The sequence below is a fragment of the Psittacula echo genome (assembly GCF_963264785.1).
Source record: "Psittacula echo genome assembly, chromosome: 6".
In the NCBI taxonomy this organism is placed as follows: Eukaryota; Metazoa; Chordata; class Aves; order Psittaciformes; family Psittacidae; genus Psittacula; species Psittacula echo.
The window spans coordinates 71,517,842-71,525,736 of record NC_137743.1 but is presented as its reverse complement, the minus strand read 5'-3'; positions in this window follow the sequence as shown (position 1 = coordinate 71,525,736).

Genomic DNA, 7,895 nt, shown 5'->3' with positions numbered 1-7,895 from the left:
GAGATGTGATTACTTTAGGCAACACCTCAGGCTCATTTGAGTGTTGTAGCTCCCAGAGGATGGCTGGGCTTAGCTGAGCAGCGTACTCCTATCCTCCAAATCACCATGTATAAGGCACTGTATCACTGACATGGTTAGCTGAGCAGTCATGATACAGAGATAGGGAGTTCTGTGAGGCCATTTGAGCTAAGTAGCTCTTTGGCAGCTCTGTGCTTCTGTGAAAATCTGGATAATGTAAAGCTTTTCTGTTCTTTTCCTGTTAGCAAGCGCTGAAGCCCACAGAGCCTTTCTTTTCAGAGGGCTTGCACATAGCCTGAGTCACTTAAGTCCATCTGTGAAGTCTTTGAAAGCCTTGAGCCCAACCACACCAGCTTGTGTGAAGAACTGGGTCAGGATTTTCTTGCTGTGGGTCTGTAGCATAGCTTTGCGCAAGTCAGGAGCAGACTTCCAAGAAGCAGAAGCAACCTGTTTTCCCAGACTTGTCTTCTAACTGATAAGAAGAAACACTTGGCTTTAGCTAGACAGGAGTTAAGGGAGGTGGATGAGGTTGGGCTTTTATTCATCAGCAGTTTCGGAGGAAGAGAGCAGAGCTTCATTGCTGGCAGTGGTTCAAATCAGGACAGTGCCTGATGTTAGTCCAATGTGTCAGAATACCACTGACAGCACAGAAAGCTCTGGCTGCGGCTCCTGTTTGTTTAGATGGCAATAAAAGATTAGGGAAGAAGCAGTCCCTCCAGAAAGATCATTTAAATGTCTCAAAATTGTAAAGCAATTGCCTATTTTACATTGTGCAAGTGTTCGTAAGACTAGCTGTAGTCTTGTGAGGAGTTGTGTTAAATACACCTCATCGTAACAGGGGGGATGTGCTGCTGTAGTTACAAGATGGAGTATCCAGAAGGAAATCTTAGTTGAGGTACTGACAAGCCTATTCTGTTTTAAAGTACTTTTGGGTTAATGCCTTCTTTCAGTGCTATAGTGATCTGTTTATTCTTTTGTCTCTTGTTAATCTGGCACACAGACAAACTAGTGTCAGAATAATTTAAAAATCAAGTTGTAAAAGGGGGTGAGACATTTCTGTTCTTAAAATAGCTGTTTCTTTGGAAGCTGTTGAATGAGATGGATTTATCCAGGAAAAGGATGTGTGTGCGTGGGGCACCGCTTCCTTTGAGGATAGCTCCCTTAACTGTGACAAAGAATAAAGAAGTCTGTACTGGAAGGATTTCTCCTCTAATCTGAATTTTCTGCACTATCTTGAGTAGTCTTGCTTAGGCAAAAGTCACTCCAGACTTGAAGCAGATGAGCTTTCCTTCTGCAAGCACTTGGTTAATACCCAGATCTGGGTGACAGCAAACCAGAACAGTCTCTTAGAGCCTCTCTAGTAATAAAAGAAAGGCATCAGTACTCTCATCAGTGGGGCTGGAGATCACAGCAGCACTTGGAGGAACAGCAAGCAGTTTTCTACCACCTATGAGGAAATACCTGCTCTGCCACAGATGGATGTCAGCAGGGGATATCTTGCTACTCCCTTCCCAGATCAGTTCCTTTCCAGCTGATCACCTAGTCCAGCCCCCTGCAGTGACCAGGGACATCATCAAATAGATCACATACCTCAGACCCCCATCCAACCTGACCTTGAATGTTTTCGGGGTGGGGCATCTACAGCCTCTCTGGGCAACCTGTGCCAGTGTTCCCAGGGTCCTTTCTACCCTGGATGAAAATGGGTTAAAAGTTTCCCTTTTTCCACTCACAAGCCTGACTGCCATGATTTCTCAAGTATCATGGAGAGTGCCTACATCAGCTAATTCCCTCAGGACTCTGGGATGCATCTCATCAGGTCACATAGACTTACGTATATTCAGGTTCGTCAGGTAATCATGCAACTGATCTTCTCTTACAGAGGAAGGGACTTTGCTTCCCCAGTTCTGCCATGCAGTCCATCTGTTCCAGAGGTGTGGGAAGAGAGTTTGCCAGTGAAGACTGAGACAAAAAAATTGTTAAGAACCTTAGCCTCCTTCTCATCCACTGTTACCAGTTTGCCAGTGTCAGTTATCAGGAGGGAGATGCTTTCTTTGACCTTCATGGAGATTTGACATCAAATCAGGGGCTGAACTATCTAGAGGAAACTATTAATGAATACAAGATGCACAGGTGTAGAGGACAGCTATTATATTTATATTATATGATGATACTATAATGAAATGAAGCAAACGAAATACATAATCTCCCATGAGATGTATTGAGTATTTGCACTCCTTCACTAAGGACTCTTTCCCAGATTTCTTTTTTTTGCCGGAACAAATGTGTCATACTTTCCACCAGGGTGTTACTTCATTGTGCACCAGAGGAGGGAGATACATGTCCACAAACCTTCTGAGAAACACATTTACAGGAAATAAAAAACATACAAGCTAGTCTTTCTGCACTACTCTCTTTGTGGAGAATAAGCCCTTACTCTCTTTCACACCTGTTAAATAGCTTATCTTGAGATTAAACTAGTGCTAACTATTAAAAATGTAGTGGGCTACATATTGATCATTGCATGGTCTTCACCAGGTGCTGCAATGCATGAATATTGTCTGAGGAAATCATAGCCCACTGAGTGTCATACACAAATGACAATCACTGCTGTTCTAAGAAGTCCATCTTTTTAATTGCTTCACTGGCAGATGGATTCTACCCAGGGTCTCCTTTTCTCACTGCAGGCTGCCTTTGATTTTTTGCACTTTCCAATCAGATAATTCAGTATGGTTTACAGATGCATCACAATGCATAGACATACGCACCTCTAAAAAGATCTCATGTGCGTTTTTTCTACAGCATTAGATTTGCTCCATAACTTAACCCTTCATAGCCTAAAACAACTCAATAGGAAATTAAACAGATTTTACACAGGTAAATTTTAGCTTTGAGATAGCAACTTCCACTTACTCTCCATCCTCTTTGCCATGTCAAAGAAATAGAAGATTGACAGTCAGGCTTCCCATTTACCTGAAATATTCAAGCTTCAAGCTGTCTCCTGAAATACTTATAAAGTAAGAGCATGTGCAAACCTTTTACAAAATAATTTGCTTTATTCAGCAGGGAAAGGATAAGAAGATACAACATTTTGGCCTCACATGGGGCTCTTTCAAAGGGTGTGGAGAACTCAGAGGCTTTTAAAAGAATCTATGTGCTAAAAAATGGATTCCTTAGGTAGCATTCACTGTTCCACTTTGTAGTGCCTGAACTAATTTCTGGTGGCTCAGGAGTTCCTGATGTGTTTAAATTACTTTCAGGTACTAGTCCCTGGGCAATAGGAGTCCCATATTGACTTGTGGGTTTGTTGCTTCAGAGTATCTGAGTCCTTGAACCACTTCTGTTTGTCCTTGTTTTGGTTGTTTGTAACACAAGGTTGTTATGAATGTGCAGCTGTCCTCTGTGTCTTCACTCTTCACAGAGAGACTTTTCACCTTCTCAGGACCCAGGCTGTGGCCAAGTGGATGGCTAAATTTGTTTTGAGGTTTTGAAGGAGCTCTCCTTCACATGGCTGTCCTCTCTGTCCACAGGACCTGCCAAGCCACATCAAGACGACTCTGCTTCAGGAGCAGAGACCTCAGATTTGAGGGCAAAATAACCTGTAGACAGCCTCTGCTTGCATTTTTGTATTACTCCTTTAAACCAACTTATGTATTGACATACTATTCCCTAGGCAATGAGATTCCTGTTGTAATGCAGAGGTAACTTCTCCTATAGCTGATGCCATCAGTGAGATTTAGTATTTGTAAAACAAATATCAGCACATGCTGATATTGCAAAGAGTACTTGTGCTTTCATTCAGCATCACTGTAACAAATTTCTCTATACTGTTGGTTAACATTTGCAAGCACAGCTGGAACCTGGAGGCCAGTGGGCTGTAGATGACAAGTTTGTTTTGATTCAAGGAAGGGAGTGTTCCTTTGAAAGAAAAGGCATTTGATAATAGAGCATCAGTATTGAAATCTAAATTAACATGATCCAATTGCCAAGGCTTCCTCACTGCAGAAGGAGGTTAATGAAGCAGCAATCCCTTCTCTCAGGGCAGTCTCTGCTTCAAGAGAATGAGTAACAACATGAGCTGGAGTCTACAGTACATAATGCCATTAGGTTTATTACTCCCTTTTTACAGCTTGCAGTAAAAAAGACTGTTGCAGTTAATGAATGAAGTGGATACAATGCTGCAGTCAAGGTCAGGGTGAAGCATAAAATGCAGAGCCCAGTTCTGCAGTCACGTGCTGACAGGAGAAAGCACCATAGTTTGTCAGGAAGGGAAAATGGGATCTGCTCTTCTTTTCATTGCAAAGAAATGTCTTTGTCACATGCATCTGACAGCATCCTACCAAAACTCTCCAGGAATGATACATGGGAACAGAGAGGAAGTTAATGAAGGCATCAGAGCTCAGGAAGAGAGAGACTCTTCAACCAATTAGCCAGAAAGTGGAGACACTCCTCTGCAGATTGCTGGCAGTGGCAGCTTGTATGTGCAAAAAGGTTCCAATTCCAAATTTCACGCCAGTGATACACTTGTACCAGTGTAAACCCCAGTCACCACTGACAGTTCACTTTTGTGTAGTGGAGAAATGTAGAACGTTCACCTCTTCTCAAGCATTAAACTGGTACTTGAGTGAGACAAAGCCAGCTGAGCCCAAAAAGAAGTAGTAAAATATATTCGAAAGAATATATTTTTTTTTTTCCTTGGACATCCACCCAATTTTAAAAGCAATCAGCCACACATGTCAATCACATTGCAATTCCTTACATTTTGTTGTATTCTATTTCCCAGACAGTCAGCTCTCATCTGTTTTGCTTTTCTTCAGGGCATGGGGTATCACTTTTCAGTTTGTACAGTGTGAATAAAATAGATCTTTGATTATTACTGTAATAAAAATGCATATTTGTGATCACAGTGATTGCAATTGCAGAAAATGGAAATCATAAGAACTATTCTCAAAGCTCCTGTTAAAGGCCATGAGATGATTGCTAGCTAATGACAGAAACACGTTTCTTCCAGGACAAGCTAGTCCATCTTGAAGGCTTAATATCTTTCACTGGAGCAGCTAGGTTTGTTTGAAACAAGACACCATTGCCAGATGGAGCATAGGGCTGTATGTTTATGTTCTGATGCAAAATGCATGTGAAAAGCCTTGAGATTTCTGAGTCCCCCAGGATGACGCAAGACAGTAAGATCTGGTTTGCAAGAGGGCTGACTGATGCGTTCAAATAGCAAGTTTCTTCAGGCATGGTTTTTTCCATTAGAAAGGGCCACACTTTGCCAAGCAGAGAACAGGGCAATCAGCAGTCACTGAGATTCATGGACTATTTGTCCAAGGAGACCTTACACTGAGCAAAGCTGAGGAAATAGATAAGCATTCTGGCAATTTTAACTGTAAAAGGAATATTATATACTCACAGAAGTGACTATTTGTGCATATGTTTACCCCCCAGCATATACACATTCCCCATGGGGAAAAACATTTTCAGTATGTTCTAATTTGGAGGGGTGAGGTGGAGCTGGAGAACCCTGAAGAGCTTCCTTCTGCACTTTGAGAAACACTCATTTGTCTTCTGGCTTGTGTATGTGTGTTTGAAATGCACTCTGTTCCTCCTCCTTGTATCACCCCCACTACTGGGATGTTGTGAAGCTGTTGCAAGTCAAGCATCAGGAATTCTCTCCCTCAGTGGAACTGCTTCAGAGCAATGCTGTGCTTGAATACAGTGTAAGGGTTTACCTGTGGTTTCTGGGTTGTGAAATGAGAGATATCACTTACAGAGCTTTCTGTTGATACTGCTTTCTTGGCTTCACTTTGATGCTGACTTGTAACCATATAACTAAGCCATATAACTAAGTGATGCGATGAAAAATAAGCTCTGGTAGGAACACAGCTCTGATGGCCAGATGTGTTCCAAGTGGTAAATAAGAGGTCCATCAGAAACAAAGTGAAATGTGTGGAAGGAAGAAAATGAGAACATTTATGTGTTTCTGTCTCAGCCCCTGCAACTTTGCAGTTGTGTTTTTATCATACTTTCCCCTCCATGGCTTTTATTGCTGGCATTTGCTGAGGAAGGGATGAGGATTTGATATAACAACTTCTAAAGTTATCACTGTCATTTGTACTACAATATGAGGAGCTTGGCCAAGACTCAGGGTCCCAGGTACTGTACAAAAAGGTAGTGACTAGTAACAAATTGCCCAAAGAGGCTGCGGTGTGAGTAAGGAAGATAGATAGGAAGTGCCAATGAAAGCTCAGAGGCAGTACTGACAATAAACCTTATCTCTCTCTGCTTCTCAGTGCCATCTCTACATTACACTGCTTCTGTGAAGTCTTTCTGGTAAGCCCTCAGCCCAGTTGATCTTGACCACCAAATTGTTGAGTTGTAAAGGACAGAAGGTGTTGTCTTAGACCAGATTCTTAGTTACCCAAAGATTCAAAGAGCTTCAGGGCATCTGCAGAAATAGATGAAGGAATAGACTTCTGTCTATTCTAGAGAGTGGCAGGTATGTCACAGGTTAGTACACATAGCAATATATATTTTTTAATGTTTTGGTCAGGCATGCCTTTATTCTTGCTGTACAGGAATATGCTTGCAACCTGTGCAAGAATAAATTGCAGACTAATCCATTGTTGGTATGCAAAGCAAGTTCCACAGTTTGCAGAGGGAATGCATGCTGAGCATACCCCATCAATACCCTGGCAATCTTCATGAGGAATTAAAATGTCAGTTTGCATCTCCTGCTCCCAAGCCAGACACTCACCTTCACTTGCTTTCTTGCTGTCTAATGAGATATATTCCTGACCTTTCCTGAAGAGCAATGGGACAGATGATCCCAAAAGGTTGTCATCCTCTGTCCATAAGTTCTAGGGGACAGCTTCAGCTATGGAAACTCTGTGAGAGATGGGCAGCTCTGTGACCACAGGGAAGCTCATTACAATAAAAACCCAAAGCCTACAGGTGATCAGACAGGGATTAGGTTCTTTTGTTTCTGAGAAGCAGGCAGACCCATGCAGGATACCCAGGCAGATAATGCTGTCAGTTTCCTGTGCTGCAAGGTGAGGAGGAATGGAAGAAATGCAGGGACTATAAAATCAGCCATGTCTGGGAAGCTGCTAGAAGGTCTGAGCTGTGGCAGAAGGGCACAAGTGAAACTGCAGCTGTGACCAGATAGCACATCTCCTGGCTCAAGCTCCTCTAATTCCTGTGGAGCAGAGGTGGGGTGTGCTACAGTGGTGTGCTCCAGAGGGGAGAGTTTACAAGCAGCGTGAAGAATGGCCCAGTTGTGCTTTCTGCCCTCCCAACCACTGAGATCCATATATGTCCATGAGCACTATGCCTCTGCTTCCCCTTCGATTCGTTTTCCATTTTTAACTTCCTCAAGCAGGGACCATCACATCACTCCTATGTGTGTCGCATGTATAGCCTGTATATGTCACAAGTCCAGCTTCTAGCCCAGCGTAGTGCCTACCGAAGTGCCTTCCATGTGATAACCTAGCAGTGATGAAGCATGGAGAGGCCAGGCAGGATGAACCCACTGGTTCCAGCTGGGGAAGGAGGGATGTTTTAGTGTAAGGCAGCATTCACAGTGTTGATGAGTCACTCAGGTATGCACAATAACTGCAGTGGTGGCTCTTCCAACACCCGTGACATCCTTTGCACTGTCTCTTGGTTTCCTGTTCGCAGCACAAAAGCTGTTTGCCTTCAGCGAGTTAAATCTCTTGCTTCCCTGTATTTTCCCCCTGCCTCAGCTCCTTTAGTATTTTGCTGTGCTTTTGCAATTTACGCGTCTGAGATCCTAAACGTGGAAAGCTTACAGCCTGAACTCACTCCTAACCTGTCTGAGAATGATACTTAACTACTAGTGCTCATGCCATTCAACAAAAGGC